Below are 26,980 nucleotides of genomic sequence, written 5' to 3' on the forward strand. Positions count from 1 at the left end.
GGGGGTTGGTGCATGAACTCAGCCTTGCATCCATCCCTGATGTTTCATGGACTACCAGCAGCTGCGTAAAGAAAGAGCTGATCCAATATCTCACTGTCAGAGGTGAAGGTGGCCTCGTCCCGTCTGCATGACCATTGCCATTGCAGGAGAAAAGGTTTCAATGGAATCGAATGCCCTGGCTCAGACAAGAGACACAGGGAGGTTTTGCTGTTCATGGATCTGTGCAAAGGAAATTGTGTCTCTGTGTGAAATTGAGGAGGGAAATGAACCGTTCACATGGTGGCCCAATGCCCTAAGGAATGTGGGCGGTGGACTCCGGCTGGGAAATGATTTCACAGGATCAATGTATTGCCCTGATTAAAAGCTATGGCTAAAAGGCAGCCACTGTTGTTAGTACCTGAACCTGTGTAGGGACACCGAGTGGGTATCAAGTCCATTGCCTTAACCAGGGGTAGTCGATTATTTTATCAAGATTCAAATTTCTTGGTCAAGGCATAGTCAATGTATAGACACCAGAGAAAATAATACACTGATGATGATAAGAATATAGAAATATTTTGCAGTCACTATGGGTATAACTATGATAATTGTTTTGTGTTTCACTCTTTATATATGGCACCACCTTCCTTCCCTTTCGACTTCTAGTTTACCAAGGGTAAAACTAAACATCTCTTCAGATACCAGGGAGTGTTTGTGTTCATTCCTGCTAGCTACACAGGGATTTGATGTAGCTGCTTTCAATCCTCCGGCTCTGCCGGGATAAGTAACATTTCAGGCTGTCATTGAACTGAAGGAGGGAGATCATTTTTTGACAGGTTACGCCTCCTCTTAAAGGTGTTTGTCTGGCAGCCTTGGTTCCCAGGTCTCTCCTGAGGGAAGAAAGTTTCTGTGCAAAATACCAAACCTTTTAACAGAGCGGAGGGAAAGGCAACGGCCACATGATGAGGCCAATATGTACCACAACATGATTCTTTTATGTGGGATGACTCTGAACACTGACTGATCTGCACTCTCTTGTGTTTGAAGAGATGTTTAGTTTTGCACTTGGGAACCTATAAGGCTGAAGCAATGTTATGGATAGTGACACTGCGATTGAAGGGTTATTTAAGGTTGTAAAAATTGTTAAAAACACTGAGCTTAAACTTGAACTGCCTGTTATTAAAGGCTGGCTTCCCCACGTCGGTTCCATAAGCTCTGCTAGAAAGGCCCTGGGTTCTCTCCTGCCTCGGTGGGACCTAGATGGAATCATCCCCTGCTGCCCTTGGCTCCAGGCTGATTTTTCTGGGGAGGGGGCGTGGAATTGATTTGTTTGCTGTTGAGAAGGGAGCCAGGCCAGTTCTCAGGGAACGAAAACTCTTAGCATCTGCCCAGCCCAGGCTGCTGCCCTGTCCCAGCCTCTGTTCCCCTGGGGGCCCTGCATGTTTGACGCTAGAGCAGGCCGGGAGCAGCAGCTGAGGCAGAGGACTGGGCTGGGCAGATAGGAGGGAGTTTAGCAAGTGGAAATGGTAAAACCGCAGTGAAGTATTACCTTGGACTCGACGGCATTTCTCCATTGGTCTGTCTGCTTTGGGGCAGGGACAATGACACATCCTGCTGCATTCGTCATTTCAAAGGGCGGTTTAGGATTTTCATTCTCAGACACGGTGCACAAAGCAGGACTCAACCCAGGGTGCAAACGAAATGAGCCCCTCACAGGTTCTGGCAGCCACAATGAGCATTTGGTGCGAGAGCTCAGACCTGCCCCTGTCCCAGAGGGAGGCAGGGTGTCTACAAGAGGCTTGGACCACTGATCTATCAGCGCCTAACTCCCAAACTTTCAGTAACTCTATTATCAGTGCCCGTGAGTGTAATTTAAACCATGAGAAAAACCACACTAGGCTAGACCAAAGGCCCATCTAGTTCTGAATCTTGTCCTCGGACAGTAGCCAATAGCAGGTGCCCCCAAAGCCACCACTGGGAGTTGAACCCAGGATCGCCTGTTTACAAGGCAGGTGCTTTAGCCAGCTAAGCCATGGTCCCTGCCTGGGTGTAAGACATAGTGTCTGCCCACACCTGACTCGCTGCCATCTCCACCAGGCCCTGACAAGCTTTCCTTGTGTTTGGATTCTGCAAAGCAGAGGAGCAGGTGACGTTTTCCTTGCAAGCTGTGTGTGTGAGTGAATCTTTGGCCAGGTCTGCACTACAAAGTTGTTTCAGCAGAAATATATTGCTCAGGTGTGTGAAGAACACACAACGCTCCCTCGGTCGGCAGCTTGGTGTGGCTGGTGTACACACTGCAATGCCACGTCTGGCAACAAAACTGCCCTGTTTTGGTGACAAAATAAAACCACTTTGATGAGAGGCCTAGAGCTTTTTGCAGCAAACTTACAGTGACAGAGTGCCAGTGTAAATGCTGCTGGTCATTAAATCACCATAACTGGCCTCCGCCAGTATCCCACAATGCCTGCCGTGAACTCACCTGCCCTGCATTCCTGCTACAGAGGCTGGGCCCCTCCCCTTTCACAGCTCCAGGAAGTTCTGACAGCTGAGCCTGCTGCTCTGCTCCGGCAGCCAGGAGCAAATCACTGCCGTGGAATGCTGCTCTCCGGCCCTGCGAACACAGAGCAGGGGGCGGGAACTTCCATACATGGGGGGGCCACCGGCATCCGAACTATGACACCCCATGACACCCCTTCCCTCCAGGAGGCTCTTACCTTCTAAACAGGGACGGCTGTTTTCTAGTAAAATCACTAAAAGGGAAGGAGAAAACTGGAAAGAGGTTCCTCCTGGCGCTCACGTCCGTGAACCCAAATACTCTCTCAGTCCTCAAAGAGAGACCTGGAGAAGGAGACTTGCTGAAGCAAAGCCACAGGGGTCTCTGAGGTTTCCCTGGCCCCTCGCCCCTGTCCTGCCTGGCTGATGTCAGCATCTCTCTGTGAGGTCACCACCTCCCCCCCATACCTTGGACCAATAGTCTGAGGTCCTGCCAAAGGCCTTTGTGATGTCACTGCCACACCCCGCCCTTGGTGTGCCAATGTCCTGCCCCTGGCCAGGCACTTTGCAGGTTTCAACTAGTCCCTGTGGATCACCCCACTCAAGGAGCGTTCGTTCTAGGCAGCAAGCCGGCTAGACAGGGAAACATCAGATACTGCTCCCAATGCTACACTCAGTTTTTCAGAAATTAGTCGACTTTATGGCCAGAAGAGACCATTAGAGCATCTAATCTGACCCCCTGCATATCACAGGCCTCCTGTAGGACACAAGAGCTACTTTGGGGGCAAACACATTCCAGAAAGGCATCTAATCTTCATGAAATTACATCAGGACATGGAGAATCCACCACTTTCCTTGGTAGCTTGTTCCTGTGGTGAATCATCCTCGCTGTTGAATATTTGTGCCTTAGTTGCAATATGAATTTGTCTCTTTTCACCTTCCAGCCATTGGATCTTGTTATGCCTTTCTCTGCTAGATTCAAAACCCTTTAATACCCAGTATTTTCTCTCCAATATGGCACTTCAATGAAGTCACCTTTCAATCTTCTTTTGATAAGCTAAACAGGTTGAGCTCTTTCAATAGCTCACTAGAAGGGATTTTTCTGCAGCCCTCAGAACATTTGGTGGCTCTTTGCTGCCCCAGCTCCAATTTCACAACATCTTTTTCAAACGAGGACACCAAAACTGGAGGCAGTATTCCAGTATCAGTCTCACTGATGCCGTGTCACCTCCTGTGACGTTATTGACATAATCTGTAACTGTATAGATCACCATTGTGACCACTGGTCTATATTTGCAGCCAATATTGTAGAAAGGTGTCGTGCAAGGGGTCTATGGAGAGGTTCTGATTGGCTGATGATAATGATGCTATCTCTAGATGTCTATCATTTTTGTAGTTCACGTTATGAATATTGGCTCTATGCTGTCTGTATTTCAATCTTGTGCTCTGCTTCCGGGGAACACCCCAGACAAGCTGGAGTCAGTTCTGCCTAGCCTGCTTGATGGCCCATTAAGGACCATCAGCTCTACAATCGCCCCATTGAGAGAAGGCAGATACACCTTGTGACTCAGCAAGGTAGCAGGGACCTGCCTATGGAGAGAACTCTAAGGTTTTTCTATGCCACGTGCTAGACAGAGTGTCCTTGGGACAAAGAAAGCAAAGACCACATGGCAAGAGACTATAAAAGGCTGATGCCTCATCTCCATCTTGTCTTCAATCCTGCTTCATACCTCTGGAGGGACTTTGCTACAAACTGAAGCTCTGTACAAATGACTGAATGACTCATCCCAGCTTTGAATAGACTCCAGAGACTTGATTTGAACCTGCAGTTTATTCCATCACTGTTACAAGCCTGAACCAAGAACTTTGCCATTACTGTATGTGAAGGGTTCAAATCCATGTGCATTTTATATAACAACCTGGTCTATGGATTGTGCCAGCTCTTTTCCAGACCCAAAGTCCAGAGTATGGTCAAGGGACCAGAGGCTTAGCAAATAGTGACCAGCTAAGAGAAAGCTGGGTAAACAGAAAGCCTTGCTTGCTAACATAGGCCTGGTCAGCAAAGTGCCAGGTGTTGGAGCTAAGAACTAAATGATTGTGTCTTATTCAGAATTGCAGACTGAAGAAAGAATCCCTATTCCTATTGTGTTTGTTTCTTCTCTAGGGAGACCTTCTTCCCACAGATCCAACCTTGAGTTTATGAAAAGTTGGCACGTCAGTATAAGATATGGCATCCTTCCACCTCCCTTCCCAGGGACCAATGCCTGCCTTAAGACACACAGAAAACAATCTTTATTGCCACATACTTTCACTCTTTCTTTGCTTTAACCCCTAGGAATGTACCTGTTGGACAATCAAAGGAGTTGCTCCATTCCTATGGATCCCAAATCAGAATTCAACCTATATATTTTATACTACTAACATTTTATCAAAGTATTAATGAAATGTTAACTTGCTAACTTGAGACCATGGGTGGAGACATTATGTAACCTGTTAACCATTGGCTACTGTGCTATCTTGTCTTGCTGCAAAACGTGTCCCAGGGTTTGGAACTGCCTACGCCGTCACTTTCCCCCACCCATGGAAAATCTATATATTCTATTGTAATTAATTAATTAACAGTGTCTCTGAGCCTAATAAGCCCACTCCACCAGCACTGTGTGTAATAAACTCCTATTGTTGACCTCTACACAGTGGAGATTTGTGTCCTTCACAGACACCTGCTGAAGAAAGAGGAGATTCAGCATCCAGCTTGGCTGAATGTGTCTCCTCTCCCCACAGCTTGGTGATCTTTTGAGGAAATGGAGAAGACTGCCTTTGCCTAGCTGTACATCGCTTGCAAAAGAAACAGGTCTTTTTGGTTACAAGTGTTGAAAGGAGCCATTAGACAAATGTGGAGACAGGAAAAATGTCCCCCAATTGAACTGGCATCTGTGGATGCTGAAGCCACAACACAGAGCGCTAAACACTATATGAGAACGGGTGGTGTCAGAAGAGTCTCTACCAAAGCCTTTTCCCACCAGCAGGGGCCTCTCTGTGCACAGAACTCCTGGTAGCGTGATGGCTGCAGGCAGTAGAGAACTCTATTTTGGCATCTCTTTGTCGGTGAACATCTGCAGTGGCTGTTTAAAGGTCTCTGGATAGTGATCTTTGGGAAGAGCTGGCTGAAGTGTCTTCCTTGTAACCAGGAGATCCTGGCTTGGCCTGCCAGTTCTTCCTTGCAAGTCTTGAGGGAAATGGGGAACGTCTGTAGTTTGGAATTTGCAGGTGTTGTCCTGGACCATCAAATGGAACAGTGGCAAATACTTTCTTGCGGCAGGCACCATGGCTTAGCTGGCTTAAAGCACCTGTCTAGTAAACAGGAGATCCTGGGTTCAACTCCCAGTGGTGCCTTGTTCTATGGCTTTCATCTCCTCTGCTCACATTTTTCTGTGTCTTTCCGGGAAACAGAAGAGACCTCCCTTGGTATCCAAGTAATTGCTTGCTAAGGAAAAGGCTTCTTTGGAGAGAAGCATTGGAAAGAATCAAATCACAAGCCTGGAGTTGATGAAAAGGCTGCTGTGACTGGCATTAGCATGGTGGTTGCTTCAACTGCAATTGCTGCAACACGAGAGCCTGCGCCACATGTCCTTGTGATTCGCTGGGGATGTCTGCACACAGATGTCATGTCACCTTCCTTTTGATTGTCACTGATGAAAAATGGAGCCACTGGGAGAAAAGTTCCAGAGACACCTGCCAGGTAAAGTGGAGGTTAGAGATGCAGCACCCAGTGGTGCCTTGCCAAATGTGCCCACTCCTCCTACCTTTTGGTCAATCTTTTGAGGAAACAGAGAGGACTGCCTCTGCCTTGCAATGCAAATGCTTCCAAAAGAAACCAGTCGTTTTTTCTGACAAGTGTTGGAAGGAGGCACCTAAGAAACGTGGAGACAAGGAAAAGGTCACCGTAACTCAACTTGCATCCATGGCTCTTGAGGCCACAACGCAGAGCACTAAGCACTGTACGACCACAGCTGGGGACAGAAGGGTCTTTTCCAAAGGCATTTTCCACTTGCAGGGTCCTCTCTGTGCACAGAATTCCTGATAGTTTGATGTCTGCAGGCCTTGGAGATCACTATTTTGCCATCTCTCTCACTGTTCCAGTGAACATCTGCTGTGGTTGTTGAAAGTCTGTGATGGGATCTATGGGATGCAACCTGAACAGTGGGACCCCTGAGCCCTGTGTCCCACAGGGGGATAGAAGAGCCTGTTAGTCTAGCACGCTCCCAACTGAACTACTTCAGCAGCTGCTCGGTTTCTTTTTGGCCTCCTGCTTTTCTGTCTGGGATGTTGTTGTCAGCTATGGCACAGAAAAAGGACGTCATTGCGAGCGGCCCATGAAGACAAGATTCACTTTTGCCTTCCTTGCTCGGCTTTACTTGCTTCCTCGCCCTATTCCTGCCTAAGTTCCTGGGTTTCCTGAAGGCGACGGGGGGCCAGCAGTACCAGGAGGAAGTTGGGCAGCTAGACCCTGGTGGCAGAAGTCCTGCCGCCACTTGCCACCCCACTCTCTTCTCCCAGCGTCACATATTGGCCACCAGGGACTTGGGGCCCAGCAGCGCAACGGAAGGCAGTGGACAGAGCCACCCTCGCCTTGAAGCTCTGGCTCATTAAACCACATCTTCAGTCGCTGATGGCCAATGAGAGACCGACATCGCTTGCTATTTTAGCACTTGAAAATGCCATTGGCCAATCTTTGGATCTCTGTAATGCTGCGCTTCAGTTCATGGGGGAAAGGCGAGAGAAGCGACCTTTCAACTAAAGGCCTGGGGTTAACATCCTAACGCTGTCTCCTACTGTAACACTATTTAATACCGGCCCACCCTGTGCTAGTGACAGTTCCATTGCTAGATGTTAGTACATTTCAGTTACTGTCAAAATTAAAAAGTTCATATATGCTTAAAGAAAATGCATTTGTTTTATTTGCTTATATATGGCATGAATAAATACAGGTTTACACAACCTAGCCTGCAAATTTATCATATTATATGACAGAGAAAATCATGCATCGAAATTGTGCGTCAAAATCATGAGCTGAGCTACAAATGCAATGAAAAATAAGATATTCAAAATTTTAACATATGGGGAGGGGGGGGCACTGAAGACATGTCTTGCCTGGGAGAGGCACTTGGTCTAGGGGAGGTCCTGTCAGGGAGAACAGGAGTTAATCTCACACGCCTATTTCCAGGCTGTAATTTGTGGGCGCCCTGCTCTGGGGGAGGGATCGCGGTAGCCCAGACTCAGGGCTGGAACAGGCCCCGGATTGAGGGGGTGGCTGCAGGGTTTGCAGCGCTCTGATGGCTCAGACAATGTGTCTCTCCCAAAGCCTCAGATCTGCGTCCCCAGAAGGCTCCTGCGCTGCCTCCGCTCCTTTCACAGTCTATAGCAAGGAGCAGCAGCAAGGGTCAGGGATGAGCCATAGGGCACTAGGTGGGTGGCCGAGGCTTCAGGAGCCCAGAGTGTTTGCCTGTCTGGGCATTTTGGCTGAGACCTCAGGGACACATTGTGAGGCAGAATCCCAGGCATCTTATGAAAGGAGCATAAGGACATAAGGACGTACGAACGGCCAGACTGGGTCAGACTGGGTCCATCTAGCCCAGTATCCTGTCTTCCCATAGCGGCCAAAGCCAGGTGCCCCAGAGGGAATGAATAGAACAGGGAATCACCAAGTGATCCATCCCCTGTCACCTATTCCCAGCTCCTGGCAAACAGAGACTAGGGACACCATCCCTGCCCATCCTGGCTCAGAACATGTCCTCCATGAATCGATTTAGCTCTTTTTTTGAACCCTGTTATAGTCTTGGCCTTCACAACCTCCTCTGGCAAGGAGTTCCTCAGGTTGACTGTGCGTTGTGTGAAAAAATACTTCCTTGTGTTTGTTTTAAACGATCTGCCTATTCATTTCATTTGGTGACCCCTAGTTCTTGTGTTATGAGAAGGAATAAGTAACACTCCTTATTTACTTTCCCCACACCAGTCATGATTTTATAGACCTCTAGCATATTTCCCCTTAGTCAGCTTTTCTCCAAGCTGAAAAGTCCCAGTCTTATTATTCTCTCCTCATATGGCAGAAACTCCATACCCGTTTCTGAACCTTTTCCAATTCCAATACATCTTTTTTAAGATGGAGCGACCATATCTGCATGCAGTATTCAAGATATGGGCGTACCATGGATTTATACAGTGGCAATAAGATTTTCTCTCTTATTCTCTATCCCTTTCTTAATTATTCCCAACATTCTGTTTGCTTTTTGCCTGCCACTGGACATTGAGTGGATGTTTGCAGAGAACTATCCACAGTGACTCCGAGATCTCTCACTTGAGTTGGAACAGCTATTTTACATCCCATCGTTTTATATATAGAGTTGGGATTATGTTTGCCAATGTGCATCACTTTGCATTGATCAACATTGAATTTCATCTGCCGTTTTGTTGCCCTTTCACCCAGTTTTGTGAAATCTCTTTTTAGCTCCTCCCAGTCTGCTTTGGACTTAACTATCCTCTGTAGTTTTGGATCATCCGCATATTTTGTCACCTCGCTGTTCAGCAGATCGTTTATGAAGATGTTGACTAGTCCCAGTACAGGCACCACTAGTTACCTGTTTGCATCCTGAAAACTGTCCATTTATTCCTACCCTTTGTTTCCTGGCTTTTAACCAGTTATTGATCCATGTGAGGACCTTCCAGAAGCTGGTACATTCCGGTATGGGGTACTGGCAAGAGCGGGTACGCTGTGCCAGCCCGGCCCGGCTTCCCCAGGCTGGTGATTTAAAGGGCCCAGGGCTCCCTGCAGCCTCCCAAGCCCCCCTGGCGGAGCCCCGGGGAGCAAATCACTGCCCTGGAACGCTGCTCTCTCCCGCGCTACCAACACAGAGCAGGGGCGGCGGGAGCTTCCTTACAGTGGGGGGTCACTATTGTCTGAACTGTGGCACTCCCATGAAAACCCTTCCCCAAGGACCCACACTCACACCACCTCTCCCCCTGAGGCCACACCCACAGAATGCCTCTCCCCCCCTCAAGACTCCCCCTTTCCCCTCTCCATCATTTGTCCTAACAGCCAGTTAAGAGTGGTGGGGCCACGGCCCTCTAAACCCCCTGTTCCAGCACCCCTGACACAGAGCTCAGCAGCAGCAGTGTGTGTGTGCGTGTGACAGAGGCTGCTGTGCTGAGCTGAGCCAGTGAGGGAAGCAGGGGCTGATGTTGGGGGTGCCCCCTCCCCCTGCCTCAGGACTGGTTGCTTGCAGCAGCTGTCTGAACATAGAGACAGTGTGCCGACACACTCCCTCTCCCCACACACACACTCCCTCTCCCCACACACACACACACTCTCTACCCCGCCACGCACACTGCAGTTGAAAAGCAGCTGGCAATCTAGTAAGATGCCCATGGAACGGTGGGATAGAGAAACCTGCATCATGTGATGCTGTACGGGCCCATGAGGCATTGCAAACCCTTCCCAAAACACCCTGCAGCCAGTTGCACAGCTACCCACAGTGCACTGCTCTCTGTGGCCACCCAAGATTCTAGCGTGGATGTGCTCTGGTGACACAAGGGGCATAGTGTGGACATGCAACAGGTGATTAATTAAAACACTTTAAAGCCGCATTACCCAATAGTGTAGACACAGCTTGAGGGTAAGACAAGACCCAGCTCCCTTGAAACTAAAGAACCACAACTTTCTCCGTAGTCAGCAGGATTCAAACCTGTGCAGGGAGACCCCAATGGATTTCTAGTCCATCGCCTTAACCACTCAGCCACAACTATTCTCACTGCACTCTAGTTCTGTTCTCACTGAGTGATCAATTCCAGTTGTTTCCTCAGACCAGCTTTCACAGCACACTCAATGCTGTGCCCTTGTGTAAGTGTGTCCATGGCTGAACTGCAAGAATTCCTGCTCATTTCCCTTCTGGCAGGAGCATGGTTAGAGTGTGTTTGTGGTCAATGACGTTGCTGTAGATTGTTGTCCATTTCCTGCCTTGATCATTCAGACAGTCCCTTTCCTGCCATATCCCCAGCACATCAGTGATTGCAATAGCAGGGGGCAGGTTTTCTCTGGGGCACTGAGATTTGTCGGGGGGTTGGTGGCTCCTTTCTTTCCTCACCCTGGAGTAAACTCAGCTTTTAATTCCATCCTTGATGTTTCAAGGAATAACAACAGACGACCGAGGAAAGAGGTGGACAAGTGGGTCTCAGGGGAGGGGCAAAGAGGTGGGGGTGGTGGACAGGGCAGGACAGGGGATGGGGTAGAGAGGTGTGAGCGCTGGGCAGGGTGGGTCTCGGGAGAGGCAGAGAGGTGCAAGTGGTGGGCAGGGCTGGTCTTAGGGGAGGAGGCAGAGAGGTTTGGGCAGGGCGGGTCTCAGGGGAGGGGCAGAGAGGTGGGGGCAGCAGGCAGGCCTTGGGGTAGGGGATGGAGAGGCACGAGCAGCAGGCAGGAAGGCCTTGGGGGAGGAGAGGAGTGAGCGAAAGGTGGACCAGCAGGCCTCAGCCACAGTGGAAGAACGGGGGGTGGGAAGTGGCCAAATGGGAGTGAGGGCGGAGCACAGGTGGGGCCTCAGAGAGAGGAGAACGAGGGAAGGGGGGGGAGTGGGCAGGGCCGCCCAGAGGATTCAGGGGGCCCGGGGCAAAACAATTTTGGGGGCCCCTTCCATAAAAAAAAGTTGCGATACTCTAGAATCCTGTATTCTCGTGGGGGCCCTGCAGGGCCTGGGGCAAATTGCCCCACCTGCCCCCCCCCGGGCAGCCCTGCCCTCAGCCTCTCCTCATCAGTCCCCTGCCCCCTAATCATTTTTGTTGCCCTCCCCTAGACTCTCTCCAATTTGTTTCTGTAGTGGGGGGGCGAAAACTGGACGCAATGCTCCAGATGTGGCCTCCCCAGTGCCGAATAGAAGGGAATAATCACTTCCCTGGATCTGCCGGCAATGCTCCTACTAATCCAGCCAATACGGCCAGGTACCCATATTGAATGCAGACCCAGCAATATTTGATAAATTGGTTACTGTCCATTCAGGAGATTATTTTCCACTTATTCATAAATAATGAAGATGCTGTAAGCGGAGGGGAGAGAGCTGTCCCGTCCGTGTAGTTAATCCATCTCCCCGAGAGGTGGTAGCTATGTCACTGGGGGAAGCTATGGGGGTGGGTGTGCAAGCTGTGCTGTTTACATGGATCTTTAAGTTTAATCAAACCCATTTTTAAAAGCACTGTGGTTTGGGAACAGAACAGGAGATCGCTGAGGCAGGGCCTGTCCTTCAAAATCTTTAAGATCTCTGACTTATCTACACAGGAGTTATGGGGGTATAGCTCAGTGGTAGAGTGTTTGACTGCAGTTTAAGTGGTCCTTGGTTCAAATCCAAGTGCCCCCTTACAAACCTCTTCCTTCAACAAAAATAATGGCATTTCCATTATGTTCAGGAGTTCCACTGGATAGGGATCCCTGAAATGAATGGAAACCCTCAATGTTTTCCTGCACAAATGCATAAAGTTAATTGCCCTTCTCTGAACCTTTTCTAATGCCAGTATATCTTTTTTGAGATGAGACGACCACATCTGTACATAGTATTCAAGATGTGGGCATACCATGGAGTTATATAAGGGTAATAATATAGGCAGTCTTATTCTTTATCCCCTTTTTAATTATTCCTAACATCCTGTTTGCTTTTTTGACCGCCTCTGCGCACTGCGTGGGTATCTTCAGAGAACTATCCACAATGACTCCAAGATCTTTTTCCTGATTTGTTGTAACTAAATTAGTCCCGATCATATTTTATGTATAATTGGAGTTATTTTTTCCAATATGCATTACTTTACATTTATCCACATTAAATTTCATGTGCCATTTTGTTGCCCAATCACTTAGTTTTGTGAGATTTTTTTTAAGTTCTTCACAGTCTGCTTTGGTCTTAACTATCTTGAGCAGTTTAGTATCATCTGCAAACTTTGCCACCTCACTTTTTACCCCTTTCTCCAGATCGTTTATGAATAAGGTGAATAGGATTGGTCCTAGGACTGACCCTTGGGGAACACCACTAGTTACCCCTCTCCATTCTGAGAATATACCATTAATTCCTACCCTTTGTTCCCTGTCTTTTAACCAGTTCTCAATCCATGAAAGGACCTTCCCTTTTATCCCATGACAACTTAATTTATGTAAGAACCTTTGGCGAGGGACCTTGCCAAAGGCTTTCTGGAAATTTAAGTACCCTATGTCCACTGGATCCCCCTTGTCCACATGTTTGTTGACCCCCTCAAAGAACTCTAATAGATTAGTAAGACACGATTTTCCTTTACGGAAACCGTGTTGACTTTTGCCCAACAATTTATGTTCTTCTATGTGTCTGACAATTTTATTCTTTACTATTGTTTCAACTAATTTGCCCGGTACCGATGTTAGACTTACTGGTCTGTAATTGCCGGGATCACCTCTAGAGCCCTTTTAAAATATTGGCTTTACATTAGCTAACTTCCAGTCATTGTGTACCACGGCCGATTCAAAGGACAGGTTACAAACCATAGTTAATAGTTCCGCAACTTCACATTTGAGTTCTTTCAGAACTCTTGGGTGAATGCCATCTGGTCCTGGTGACTTGTTAATGTTGAGTTTATCAATTAATTCCAAAACCTCCTCTAGTGACACTTCAGTCTGTGACAGTTCCTCAGATTTGTCACCTACAATTTGGCAATGTTTATGCTCCTTTCTAGGATTTGACTTCCACTTTTTAAAGGAAGTCTTTTTGTCTCTCACTGCTTCTTTTACATGGTTGTTAAGCCCCGGTGGCTCTTTTTTAGTTCTTTTACTGTGTTTCTTAAATTGGGGTATACATTTAAGTTGGGCCTCTATTATGGTGTCGTTAAAGTGTCCATGCAGCTTACAGGAATTTCACTTTAGTCACTGTACCTTTTAAATTCTGTTTAACTAACCCCCCTCATTTTTGTATAGTTCTCCTTTTTGAAATCAAATGCCACAGTGTTGGGCTGTTGAGTTGTTCTTCCCACCACAGAGATGTTAAATGTTATTATATTATGCCGTTTATTTCGAGCAACTGCAGTTATTCGGGAGAGTACAGACAGGCAGAGTTTCCCCTCCCGAGGTAGGTCTCGGTTAGATAAACAATTAAGGCAAGCATTTATACCTTTTGCGACGTACAGTAAGGAGCAACAACTGCATTTTGTTTGTACATATTCCTTTCTGATAGCTTACTTCTCTCAGCAATTTCTGCTACAATCTGCATTCTATTCTTATCTAACACAAGGTCGAAAACCAGCGTCTCTTACAGTTCTTTTCCGCTCGCCCACGCCCTGCTTGGAAGTCTCCCGTTATTAGCTGTTAGTTAGCCTGGTAAATATCAAGTCCCTGAGAAAACACAGTTATACGAAGCAAAACAAAATCACAAATAGAAATGTCATTGGAAATTCAAAAATTAAAAAGGAAAATGCAATTCCCATCACTTCATTGTATCTGGGCCATTCCTGTATCGAGAGTACCCGCTAAGGGCCCTGTGTGCTTATGGGAAACCTGGAGGAACTCATAGCAGAGCCTGAACATGAAACTCAACTGCTCCCAGGTGCCGCAGTAAAACCCTTTCCCTGCTGTGATGTTGATGATTTTATGAAAATATGCTAATGAGTGTGAATATAATGTAACTGGAACATGCTTCATGCAAAAGGTCTCTTGTGCAGTATCATTACAAAGCTTATTATCTACTGTGTGTGTTCAGCCTATTTGTATGAACCGATCATTCCTGTATCTGAAGCTAGAAATATGAACTATAACTCTGAGGTCCTGTTGTAATGATGCAAAGTGTGGGCCATTAATTATTAGTGGTTTGGACTCTTGATGGCTCCCATTAACCAGGACAGTTGACTGGAGATGGCTCTGTCCTGCACCATCTGTGAGTCAGGCCAGGAACAATGAAGGCTTGGGGTCTCACAGGGCATGTGACCATGTCACCTGGTACAGGAATCCATCTTAAACCTGGGGCTTTTCCCCAGGAGAGAGACAAAAGATTCCTGCCTTGTACCAAAGCTGTTTAAGGGGGTGGAACAGAAGAAAGGTGGCTGCAGTCATGAGAAATCCCCTAGCTACCACCTGAGCTGGAACGAGGACTATACCAGGTGAAAATATTGGGCCCAGACAAGAAATAAGTCTAGTCTGCAAAATAAACTTATTGGAAGATCTCTGAGGATGAGATTTTATCTGTATTGAGTTTCATACTGTATTAGTCTTAGACTTGCATGTTTTTGTTTTATTTTGCTCTATGGAGAATACAAACGCCACAGAGAAGGAAAAGTTAATGCCTTAGAAAAATCTGTGTGTGTTAGAGTGTCTAGGAACCACTCTCCTATAGCTTCTTTTCTCTGATTTCCTTTAGAAAATCTGAAGCAGGGAGCAGAAAACCATTGTCTTTTCTGAGGTGTGAGCTCAGGACCTACTGAGTATGAGACTGACATGCTGCCAACTATGCTAAGAAGGCCCAGGAAAATGTTTACGCTCAGTGCATATAGGATCCTCCTACAGCAGTGACTGGAGCAGGGAAGGAACTGGAAGAAGCAGAGAGATCTGGTGCCCACAGACCTGTCCTGGCATCTTTCTCAGCAGCAAAGAAATCAATTTGCCCTTCCAGTGAACAATCTACTGGAACTAATGGCAGCACAGGGGGGATGTTTCTAAAGTATGCACCCACCTCTACATTTTAGAACTTACTCTCCTTTATCTAGTGTAGCACTTTGTGTATGAATTAGGCAAAACAAACTACACAGGTAAGAGAAACAAGGGCTTGAGAGAAAGCTTGAACTCATAACCCCAACAGATGGTCCCTCTGCACTAACCAGTTGCACCCCTAAAGATGTTTTTTAAACACATTTGGGAAGCAGGCAGTTATCAGTCTCTGTGGTTCACATCTTTGCCTGGTAATTGAAAGGCTGCTGGTTCAAACTTAACTCAAGATGCGGCCTTTCAGCGATGAGACTCCAGTGCATTTTAACAGGAAGAAAATCTCTATTCTGGCTTTGCCCCATTTGACTCCTTCTGCCCATCTTCTCCCCCTCCCCCAGTCTCTTTCCTTCCCCACTGGGGCCATGCAGAGAGGAGCCCCAGTCAGTCTCTGTCACAGAGTCTGTATCCCATAAAGGGAGGGAAGGTTTACTTTAAAACATTGATAATGGGGAGGGGAGTGGTGCGTGGTTAGGGGGAGACAGGATGGAGAACTAACTGGGGCACAGAGAGATTCCCCCAGATTTGGGAGATCCCCTGCTGCCCCCCCATCAGCCAGCTGTGAGAAGAACAACTGTGGGGGTGGGGGGTCTCCACATGCTGCCCCTGCCCCAACTGCCAACTCTGCCAACTGTGGCAATGGGAGCTGCAGGGGTGGAGTCTGCGGGCAGCAGTGCGCAGAGACGCCCCCGGCCCTCCAGCTTAGGGGCTGCGGGTTGCTTTCGGGAGATGCCTGAGGTAAATGCTGCACCCCTCACCCTCTCCTACAACCCCTGCCCCAGCCCAGACCCCACACCTGCACCCAACCTCCCTCCAAGAGCCTGCCTCCCCACAGTGCCTCCTTCACCACAACCCCCTGACTGAGCCCAGACCCTGCACCCAAACTCTCCCAGAGCCCAACCCCTCTCTCTCCCACACCCAAACTCCTTCCCAGAGCCTTACACAGGTGTGTGGGGCAGGACTTGGTCCCATTCTGGGCACCACCAAAAATTATACAAACCTCCTGCCCAACCGTCTGCTGATGCACCTCAGCCCACACCCATGCAGGGTTTGAAGCTTTCGTTGCTTAAATTCCAGGATGTGGAGGGATTTCAGCTCCCCTTTGCCCAGAGGGAACCTTCACCCCACTCCTAACCAGGTTCTTGTCCATGGGATCACTGTAGGGGGGCTGGGTCCCTCGGTGTCTTTTCTCTCTCTAGGACAGGCCTGGGTGCAATAACTGGGGGCATCTGAGCACCCAGGACCTTCTGTGGGGCTGCCATTCCCCTTCCCCTTCTGTGGTCCCATCTGCCATTGACTCCAGCCTTTTTTCTATCCATCGTCAGCACCATCCCAAGCCAGCAGCACTCGCCTCAAAAAGACAGAGTCCAGTGGCACCTTACGGACTAACAGACGTATTGGAGCATAAGCTTCCATGGGTGAATCCCACTTTGTGAGATGAATGTAGTGGAAATTTGCAGGGGCAGGTATAAGTATGCAGGCAAGAATCAGTCTAGAGATAACGAGGTTAGTTCAATCAGGGAGGATGAGACCCTCTTCTAGCAGTTGAGGTGTGATCACCAAGGGAGGAGAAACTGCTTTTGTAGTTGGCTAGCCAGTCACAGAATTCCCACTCCATTCATCTGACGAAGTGGGGATTCACCCACGAAAGCTCATGCTCCAATACGTCTGTTAGTCTAGAAGGTGCCACAGGACTCTGTCGCCTTTTACAGAGCCAGACTAACACGGCACCTCTGATACTCAAAAAGACAGTGTCCCCTGCTGGGAGTAAATCACTGACCTCTCTCTACCCTGCCCCTCTGTTTCCTTGCCTCTCAGTCTGTGCAGATGGGACCTTTCCCTCCAGTGCTGGAGGATTCGCCCTTCTCATCTACCATTGTCCCAAGCAGACAGCGGGTGGGAATCTTAAATGTACCGCGGTGACTTAAGAGCAGAACCCCCCCCAGACCTTCCATGCAATTGTCACTTGCTCCTCACTGAGCAGGACTGAAACTGGTGCAGGGAGACTGGTGGGCCACATCCCCTCTGGGCATGAGCAAAGCAGCAGGGTGAAAAAATGATCATGGAGATGCTGGGGATTGAACCCAGGGCCTCATGCATACAAAGCATGTGCTCAACCACTGAGCTACATCCCCTAGCAGGTTGTGTTTGCTATGAGTTACACTCAGAGCCTTCCTGTTTCCAGAGCATCCAGTGACCTATAAGCTTCACAAGAAGCCCGTTCCCCTCTCTGAGGACCAATCCTGCTCTCCTGGAGGTGACTTGTTCATAGGGGTCACTTTTCAGCAGGGCCAGATTCTATGTGTGGGGCAGAGAGAGTGGATGCCCTGGTCTCAGGGTGCAGAGATACACTCAGCCCTCTCCCCTGCATTGGGTTGGGGGTGCGGCAATCCCCTGCTGCAAGGTCATAGCGGGGGATGCTGTGAGCAGCTCAACACCTCACCCTGGTGGCAGCAGTGGTGTGGGAAGCTCCAGGTATTTCTAGGATCTACTATTTCCACCTGCCTGTGAAGTCCAGCCTTCCCCAGCACATTCACTGCAGTGCGATTGGGTCACTGTTTCCATGGCTGAACAGCAAAGAATGGCTCCCAGTTTCCCTTCTATTGCCAGCAGGATTAGCCTGTGTCAGTGCTTAATGAGGTGGATCTTGTTGTAGATTGTTATTCATTCCCTACCTTGACAATTCACACAGTCCCTTTCCCAGGCAGATTCCCAGCACCTCAGTGATCCTGGTAGCAGGGGTTGGGTCCTGAGATTTTCAGGGTTCTTTTCCCCTCCACCTGGAGTGAACTCAGCTTTTTCCCCATCCCAGACAATCCATGAAATAGCAGCAGCAGCATAAAGAAAGAGGGGAGGGAACATCTCACGGCCAGGGCTGGATGTGCCCAGAGCCCCCTGCTTGTCCATTGTTTCCATGGAATTTGGCCCCCTGCTTTGCACAAGGGACAGAGAAAGATCTTGCTGTTCCTGTGTCTGTGCAAAGAAAATTGTGCTTCTGTATGAAAGAGAGGCGGGAAATGGCCCCAATGATTGGGCAATTGCCTCAGGGTTAAGAGCAAAGGGCAATGATGGGAAGGTTCACAATTGACTCAGTAGTTGCATACAAAGGTGCACGTTTGGCAGTTACACTGGGAAATTCTGGCTCCTTCTCAGGCTCAGGTTGGCCACCCCGGTCTAGGTGTAGAAGTTACAACGTTTAAACTTGAAAGAGGGGCCAATTTCCCCATCATTTCACACCTTTACACCCAAACACGATGACTTTCTGAATGAACCCTCCTCATTCAGCCAGAAGATCTTGGGGTGGATGTAGGAGTCACTGGGTAAAATTCTCTGGACTCTGTTCTGAATCAGGTCAGAGCAGAGGTACCTAGTGATCTAGTCTGGCTGTAAAATCTATAGATCAACACCATTAATATGAAATTAATCCTCAGAAACGGCTGTTCCCCCCACAGACCCCAGCAAAGGGCTCTCCAGGGAAGGGGGCTGTTGAGGAAGGAAAGAAGAAAGACGTCCTTCTCCCTCTGGAGGAACTGGGCTCTGCGCTTTGGACAGAAAGGAGGGGAAGGAAATGGCCACACGATGGCAGCAGAACCTAAGAAATGAAAAACAATAGGCTTATGTCCACACTGCAATGTAACACCCAGGGCTGCCCCATACCAACTCAGGCTCCCAGGGCTTGGGCTGTGGGGTGGTAAATTTGCAGTGTAGACATCTCGGCTCAGGCTCAGTACCGGGCTCTGAGACCCCACAAGGCTGGGAGGGAGTTTAGCAAGTAAAAAAGGTAGAACGGCAGTGGAGTATTACCCTGGTCTCAATGGCATTTCTCCATCGGTCTGTCTGCTTTGGGGCAGGGACAATAACACGTCCTGCTGCTTTTGTTATTTCAAAGTGCGGTTTAGGATTTTCATTCTCACACATGGTGCACGAAGCAGGACTCAACCCTCAGTGTAAACTAAATGAGCCGCCCATAGATTCTGGCAGCCACAATGAGGCATTTGGTGTGAGAGCTCAGACCTGCCCCTGTCCCAGAGGGTCGGGGTCATCTGTGAGGGGACTGGACCACTGACCTATCAGCTCCTAACTCCCAAACTTTCAGTAACTCTATCATCAGTGCCTGTGAGTGTAATTTAAACCATCAAAAGAGTCATAGTGGGCTAGACCATAGTCTGGACTTCGGGTCTGGAAAAGAGCTGGCACAATCCATAGACCAGGTTGTTATATAAAATGCACATGGATTTTAACCCTTCACATACAGTAATGGCAAAGTTCTTGGTTCAGGCTTGTAGCAATGATGGAATAAACTGCAGGTTCAAATCAAGTCTTTGGAGTACATCCCCCGCTGGGATGGGCCATTCAGTCCTTTGTCTAGAGCTTCAGTTTGTAGCAAAGTCTCTCCAGAGATATGAAGCAGGATTGAAGACAAGATGGAGACGAGGCATCAGCCTTTTATAGTCTCTTGCCATGTGGTCTTTGCTTTCTTTGTCCCAAGGACATTCTATCCAGCACATGTCATAGAAAAACCTTAGAGTTCTGTCCATAGGCAGGTCCCTGCAGACCTTGCTGAGCCACAAGGCGTATCTGCCTTCTCTCAATGGGTCAATTGTATAGCTGATGGTCCTTAATGGGCCATCAAGCAGGCTAGGCAGAACTGACACCAACTTATCTGGGGTGTTCCCCAGAAGCAGAGCACAAGTTTGAAATATGGACAGAACAGAGCCAATACTTATAACATCAACTACAAAAATGATACACATCTAGAGATGGCATCATTATAATCAGCCAATCAGAACCTCTCCATAGACCCCTTACATGACAACCTTTCTACAATATTGGCTGCAAATATAGAACAGTGGTCGCAACGGTGATCTGTACAGTTACAGATTATGTCAATAACGTCACAGGAGGTGACACGGCATCAGCGAGCCTGATAGTGGAATACTGCCTCCAGTTTTGGTGACCTCAATTGAAAAAGATGTGAAACTGGAGCTGGGGCAGCAAAGAGCCACCAAATGTCCTGAGAGCTGGAGGAAAATGCCTTCTAGTGAGCTATTGAAAGAGCTCAACCTGTTTAGCTTATCAAAAGAAGATTGAAAGGTGACTTCATTGAAGTGTTGAAGTGCCTTAATGGAGAGAAAAGATTGGGTATTAAAGGGTTCTTTAATCTAGCAGAGAAAGGCATAACAAGACCCAATGGCTGGAAGGTGAAAAGAGACAAATTCATATTACAACTAAGGCACAAATATTCAACAGCGAGGATGATTCATCACAGGAACAAGCTACCAAGGAAAGTGGTGGATTCTCCATCTCCTGATGTCATTTAATGAAGACTAGATGCCTTTCTGGAATGTGTTTGCCCCAAAAGTAGCTATTGTGTCCTACAGGAGGCCTGTGATATGCAGGGGGTCAGATTAGATGCTCTAATGGTCTCTTCTGGCCATAAAGTCGACTAATTTCTGAAAAACTGAGTGTAGCATTGGGAGCAGCGTCTGATGTTTTCCTGTCTAGCCGGCTTGCTGCCTAGAACGAACGCTCCTTGATTGGGGTGATCCACAGGGAGTAGCTCAAACCTCCAAAGTGCCTGGCCAGGGGCAGGACATTAGCCCAGCAAGGGAGGGGTGTGGCAGTGACATCACAAAGGCCTTTTGCAGGACCTCAGACTATTGGTCCAAGGTGGTGGGGAGGTGGTGACCTCACAGAGAGATGCTGACATCAGCCAGGCAGGACAGGGGCGAGGGGCCAGGGAAACCTCAGAGACCCCTGTGGCTTTGCTTCAGCAAGTCTCCTTCTCCAGGTCTCTCTTTGAGGACTGAGAGAGTATTCGGGTTCATGGACGTGAGCGCCAGGAGGAACCTCTTTCGAGTTTTCTCCTTCCCTTTTAGTGATTTTACTAGAAAACAGCCATCCCTGTTTAGAAGGTAAGAGCCTCCTGGAGGTTTGAAAACTGTTCAGTCTGATCCATCTGGTGAGAGTTGAATTCTAGGCATGGAAAACACGAGCTTAAGGAGGCAGAATTTTTTTACGCACCTAGGATTTTGGCCCTTAGAGTCACGGGACATTGGGGTTTGTCCTTTGTGTTTCACCTTTTCCTCCATCCATCCCTCTCTCCTTTCTCTTCGTCTCTTGCTTCTTTTGTCCTTTCTCCTGTTCCCCTCCCAACACCAGGAGAGGGTGTGTGTGTGTGTGTGTTGCATGGGAGTGCTCTGCAATTCCCACTGTGGGAGGTCCACCCAAAAATGTGGGGCTGAAATAGTGCTCGGGCAGAGATCCCCGCCAGTGACCTGGGCCATCCTTTGGGCTCTCTGGTGAGAACCCTCAGCCTCCCGCCCTCAGTCTCTACCCTGATTGGCTGAGCAGGGGGTTATTGATAGGGAGGAAACTCAGATCCTTGTTGTTCTCTTTTAAGACCAAGGAAATAAGTCAGAACCAGTTCTGTGTTTGATAAATTTTGCTGCTTCTCTACATTAATGGTCTCTGAGCAGCTCATGATTCTCTCTAACATTGCAGTTCTCCTCAAATACTTTCTGAATAATTACTGTCACTGTTGTTGGTCTGGAGCTCATCTGAGAGCACTTTATTCAGGTCATTCCATGTCTGAAATTCAAGATCCGATGGTTAGTTTGAAAATCAGGGCTCTTGGGTCCTATTCCCAACTCAGCCACTGACTGGCTGTGTGACCTAAGACAAGTCAATTCTCCTTCCTCAGCCTTAGCTTCTCCCTCTTTCAAGTAGGGATAATAATGATCTGCTCCTACCTACCTCAACACACTCACTCTTCCCCAACACACACACAGTCTCCACACTGCAGTTGAAAAGCATCTGGCAATCTAGTAGGATGCCCAGGGAACAATAGGGGAGAGAAACCTGCATCACTGAAAGTGCAGCCATGGAGACACCACACACCAGCCTTGCCTAGCTGGCAAGAATCAAACCTCCACAGAAACACCCTGTGGCTTCTAACCCAGCTCCCTAAGGCCTCAGCCACAACCACTTAACACAGGGGCCTTTTTACACTCTGCTTCTGTTCTCACTGAAGGGTCATTTCCAATTGTTTGCTCAGACCAGCTTCCTGAGCACACTCACTGCTGTGCAGCTCTGTACGTGTGGCCATGGCTGAGCAGCCAGAGTTCCTGCCCATTTCCCTACTGGCTGGAGCATGGCTAGAGTGTGTTTGTGGTTAATGACGTTGCAGTAGATGGTTCATTTCCTGCCTTGGCAATTCAGACGGACCCTTTTCCCAACATATCTCCAGCACATCAGTCCCTGGCTGGGTCTCCTGGGCAGTGGAAAACATCCCTTGTTTGGCCCTGCCAAGGGGATCGTGCAGAGCTGAGACGTCACTCGGCTTGGATCAAAGGGGGAGTTGGATGGAATTTATCACACAACCCTCCCTGCTCCCCAGAGCCCCACAGGGAGAAGCTAGAGAAGGGGGAGTCATTCCTCCCCTGCGCTCCCAGAAGAGCTGCTAGGACTCCTTCCTGCCAGCTACTCACCCCTAGATCCAGCCTCAGCTCCTGGGATCTTCCTGCTCCAGAGGCTCCAGAGGCCTGGCGTGGGGAGGGCGTCACTGACACACACGGGAGGTTTCTGGAATTGAAGGAAGGAGCAGAAAACGGAGAGGAAAGAAACAGAGAGAAAACGCCTCGTCTCTCCCCTCCCCGTCCCAGCAAGACATGTTACCAAGGACCAGCGTTAGGGGAAATGGTGCCCTGGGCAAAACTTGTACTTTGGCCCTTCCCCATCGCCCCTGGACGATCCCCCTCCCCCTTTACCCCCAGCTCCTGCACTCCCGACCCTTGCACCTCCCCCACCCCTAACTCTGCCCCCTCCTGTGCCCTAACCCCTATGCTGTGTCCCTCTGCCCTTAACTCCTGCACTCCCCTCCTGTGCCCCCCGCCACTGCCCCTCTCCTGCTCCCCTAACCCCTGCACCCCCTCCTGCGCCCCTTCACCATTAACCCCTGCGCCCCCTCCTGTGCCACCAGCCATTGCGCCTCTCCTGCTCCCCTAACCCCTGCACCCCCTCCTGCGCCCCCTTCACCCCTAACCCCTGCACCCTCCTGTGCCCCCAGCCACTGCCCCTCTCCTGCACCCCTAACCTCTGCAGCCTCTCCTGTTCCACCAGCCACTGCCCCTCTGCTGCACCCCACTTCACCCCAACCCCTGTGCCCCCTCCTGTGCCCCCAGCTACTGCCCCTCTCCTGCACCCCTTCATCCCAAACCCTGTGCCCCAGCCACTGCCGCTCTCCTGCGCCCCTTCACCCCTAACCCCTGCACTCCTCCTGTGCCCCCAGCCACTGCCCGTCTCCTGCACCCCTTCACCCCTAACCCCTGCACCCCTCCTGTGCCCCCAGCCACTGCCCTCTCCTGCACCCCATCCCCAACCCCTGCGCCCCTCCTGTGCCACAACCCACTGCCCCTCTCCTGCCCCATTCACCCCTAACCCTGTGCCCCTCCTGTACCACCAGCCACTGCCCCTCTCCTGCCCCCTTCACCCCAACCCCTGCACCCCCTCCTGTGCCACCAGCCGCTGCCCCTCTCCTGCACCCCCTTCATCCTAACCCCTGCACCCCCTCCTGTGCCACCAGCCACTGCCCCTCTCCTGCACCCCCTTCACCCCTAACCCCTGCGCCCCCTCCTGTGCCACAAGCCACTACCCCTCTCCTGCACCCCTTCACCCCAACCCTGCACCCCTCCTGTGCCACCAGCCATTGCCCTCTCCTGCACCCCTTCACCCCAACCCCTGCGCCTCCTGTGCCACCAGCCACTGCCCCTCTCCTGCACCCCCTTCACCCCTAACCCCTGCCCCCTCCTGTGCCACCAGCCACTGCCCCTCTCCTGCACCCCCTTCACCCTAACCCCTGCGCCCCCTCCTGTGCCACCAGCCACTGCCCCTCTCCTGCACCCCTTCACCCCTAACCCCTGCACCCTCCTGTGCCCCCAGCCACTGCCCCTCTCCTGCACCCCATCCCCAACCCCTGCGCCCCTCCTGTGCCACAACCCACTGCCCCTCTCCTGCCCCCTTCACCCCTAACCCTGTGCCCCTCCTGTACCACCAGCCACTGCCCCTCTCCTGCCCCCTTCACCCCAACCCCTGCACCCTCCTGTGCCACCAGCCACTGCCCCTCTCCTGCACCCCTTCACCCCTAACCCCTGCACCCCTCCTGTGCCACCAGCCACTGCCCCTCTCCTGCGCCCCTTCACCCCTAACCCCTGCGCCCCTCCTGTGCCACCAGCCACTGCCCTCTCCTGCACCCTTCACCCCTAACCCCTGCGCCTCCTGTGCCCCCAGACACTGCCCTCTCCTGCACCCCCTTCACCCCAACCCCTGCACCCCCTCCTGTGCCACCAGCCATTGCCTGTCTCCTGCACCCCTTCACCCCAACCCCTGCGCCCTCCTGTGCCACCAGCCACTACCCTCTCCTGCACCCCTTCACCCCTAACCCCTGCACCCTCCTGTGCCACCAGCCACTGCCCTCTCCTGCACCCCTTCACCGCTAACCCCTGCGCCCCCTCCTGCGCCCCCAGCCACTGCCCCTCTCCTGCACCCCCTTCACCCCTAACTCCTGCTCCCCTCCTGTGCCACCAGCCATTGCCCCACTCCTGCACCCCCTTCACCCCTAACCCCTGCGCCCCTTCCTGTTCCTCCCGCCACAGCCCCTCTCCAGCACCCCCGTCAGCCCAACCCCTGCACCCCTCCTGTGCCACCAGACACTGCCCCTCTCCTGCCCCCCTTCACCCCAACCCCTGTGCCCCTTCCTGTGCCACCAGCCACTGCCCCTCTCCTGCACTCCCTTCACCCCTAACCCCTGCGCCCCCTCCTGTGCCACCAGCCACTGCCCCTCTCCTGCCCCCTTCACCCCTAACCCCTGCACCCCTCCTGTGCCACCAGCCACTGCCCCTCTCCTGCACCCCTTCACCCCAACCGCTGCACCCTCCTGCGCCACCAGCCACTGCCCCTCTTCTGCACCCCTTCACCCCTAACCCCTGCGCCCCTCCTGTGCCACCAGCCATTGCCCCTCTCCTGCACCCCTTCATCCTAACCCCTGCTCCCCTCCTGTGCCACCAGCCACTGCCCCTCTCCTGCAGCCCCTTCACCCCAAACCCCAGCACCCTTCCTGTGCCACCAGCCACTGCCCCTCTCCTGCACCCCTTCACCCCTAACTCCTGCTCCCCTCCTGTGCCACCAGCCACTGCCCCTCTCCTGCACCCCCTTCACCCCTAACCCCTGCGCCCCTCCTGTGCCACCAGCCACTGCCCCTCCTGCACCCCTTCAGCCCTAACCCCTGCACCCCCTCCTGTGCCGCCAGACACTGCCCCTCTCCTGCCCCCCTTCACCCCAACCCCTGCACCCCCTCCTGTGCCACCAGCCACTGCCCTCTCCTGCGCCCCTTCACCCCTAACGCCTGCACCCTCCTGTGCCACCAGCCACTGCCCCTCTCCGTCCCCCCTTCCCCCCAACCCCTGCACCCTCCTGCGCCACCAGCCACTGCCCCTCTCCTGCACTCCCTTCACCCCTAACCTCTGCGCCCCCTCCTGTGCCACCAGCCATTGCCCCTCTCCTGCACCCCCTTCATCCTAACCCCTGCGCCCCTCCTGTGCCACCAGCCACTGCCACTCTCCTGCACCCCTTCAGCCCAACCCCTGCACCCTTCCTGTGCCACCAGCCACTGCCCTCTCCTGCACCCCTTCACCCCTAACCCCTGCACCCCTCCTGTGCCACCAGCCACTGCCCCTCTCCTGCGCCCCTTCACCAACCCCTGCACCCCCTCCTGTGCCACCAGCCACTGCCCTCTCCTGCAGCCCTTCACCCCTAACCCCTGCACCCTCCTGTGCCACCAGCCACTGCCCCTCTCCTGCACCCCTTCACCCCTAACTCCTGCTCCTCCTGTGCCACCAGCCACAGCCGCTCTCCTGCACCCCCTTCACCCCAAACCCCTGCACCCCTCCTGTGCCACCAGCCACTGCCCCTCTCCTGCACCCCTTCACCCCTAACCCCTGCGCCTCCTGTGCCACCAGCCACTGCCCCTCTCCTGCACCCCTTCACCCCAACCCCTGCACCCTCCTGTGCCACCAGCCACTGCCCTCTCCTGCACCCCTTCACCCCTAACCCCTGCACCCCTCCTGTGCCAGCCACTGCCCCTCTCCTGCCCCCTTCACCCCAACCCCTGCACCCCCTCCTGTGCCACCAGCCACTGCCCTCTCCTGCACCCCTTCACCCCACCCCCCGCACCCCCTCCTGTGCCACCAGCCACTGCCCCTCTCCTGCACCCCCTTCACCCCTAACCCCTTCACCCCCTCCTGTGCCACCAGCCACTGCCCCTCTCCTGCACCCCTTCACCCCAACCCTGCACCCTCCTGTGCCACCAGCCATTGCCCCTCTCCTGCACCACCTTCACCCCTAACCCCTGCGCCCCTCCTGTGCCACCAGCCACTGCCCCTCTCCTGGACCCCCTTCATCCCTAACCCCTGCACCCCCTCCTGTGCCCCCAGCCACAGCCTCTCTCCTGCACCCCCGTCACCCCTAACCCCTGCACCCCCTCCTGTGCCCCCAGCCACTGCCCCTCTCCTGCATCCCCTTCACCCCAACCCCTGCACCCCCTCCTGCGCCACCAGCCACTGCCCCTCTTCTGCCCCCCTTCACCCCAAACCCTGCCCCTCCTGTGCCACCAGCCACTGCCCCTCTCCTGCACCCCTTCACCCCTAACCCCTGCACCCCCTCCTGCCACCAGCCACTGCCCCTCTCCTGCACCCCTTCACCCCTAAC

General features: G+C 51.5%; 3 non-coding genes across 3 annotated transcripts; 2 read left to right on the top strand and 1 right to left on the bottom strand.

The window, feature by feature from the left end:
- Nucleotides 1-5,790: 5,790 nt before the first annotated feature.
- Nucleotides 5,791-5,865, top strand: TRNAT-AGU. Its single transcript has one exon. It is a non-coding gene; the product is annotated as a tRNA-Thr (tRNA).
- Nucleotides 5,866-11,798: 5,933 nt separating this feature from the next.
- Nucleotides 11,799-11,870, top strand: TRNAC-GCA. The gene has a single exon. It is a non-coding gene; the product is annotated as a tRNA-Cys (tRNA).
- Nucleotides 11,871-17,280: 5,410 nt separating this feature from the next.
- TRNAT-UGU lies at nucleotides 17,281-17,352 on the bottom strand. The gene has a single exon. It is a non-coding gene; the product is annotated as a tRNA-Thr (tRNA).
- Between the last annotated feature and the right edge of the window lie 9,628 nt (nucleotides 17,353-26,980).

The sequence above is a fragment of the Mauremys reevesii genome, linkage group 14 (assembly GCF_016161935.1).
Source record: "Mauremys reevesii isolate NIE-2019 linkage group 14, ASM1616193v1, whole genome shotgun sequence".
NCBI lineage: Eukaryota > Metazoa > Chordata > Testudines > Geoemydidae > Mauremys > Mauremys reevesii.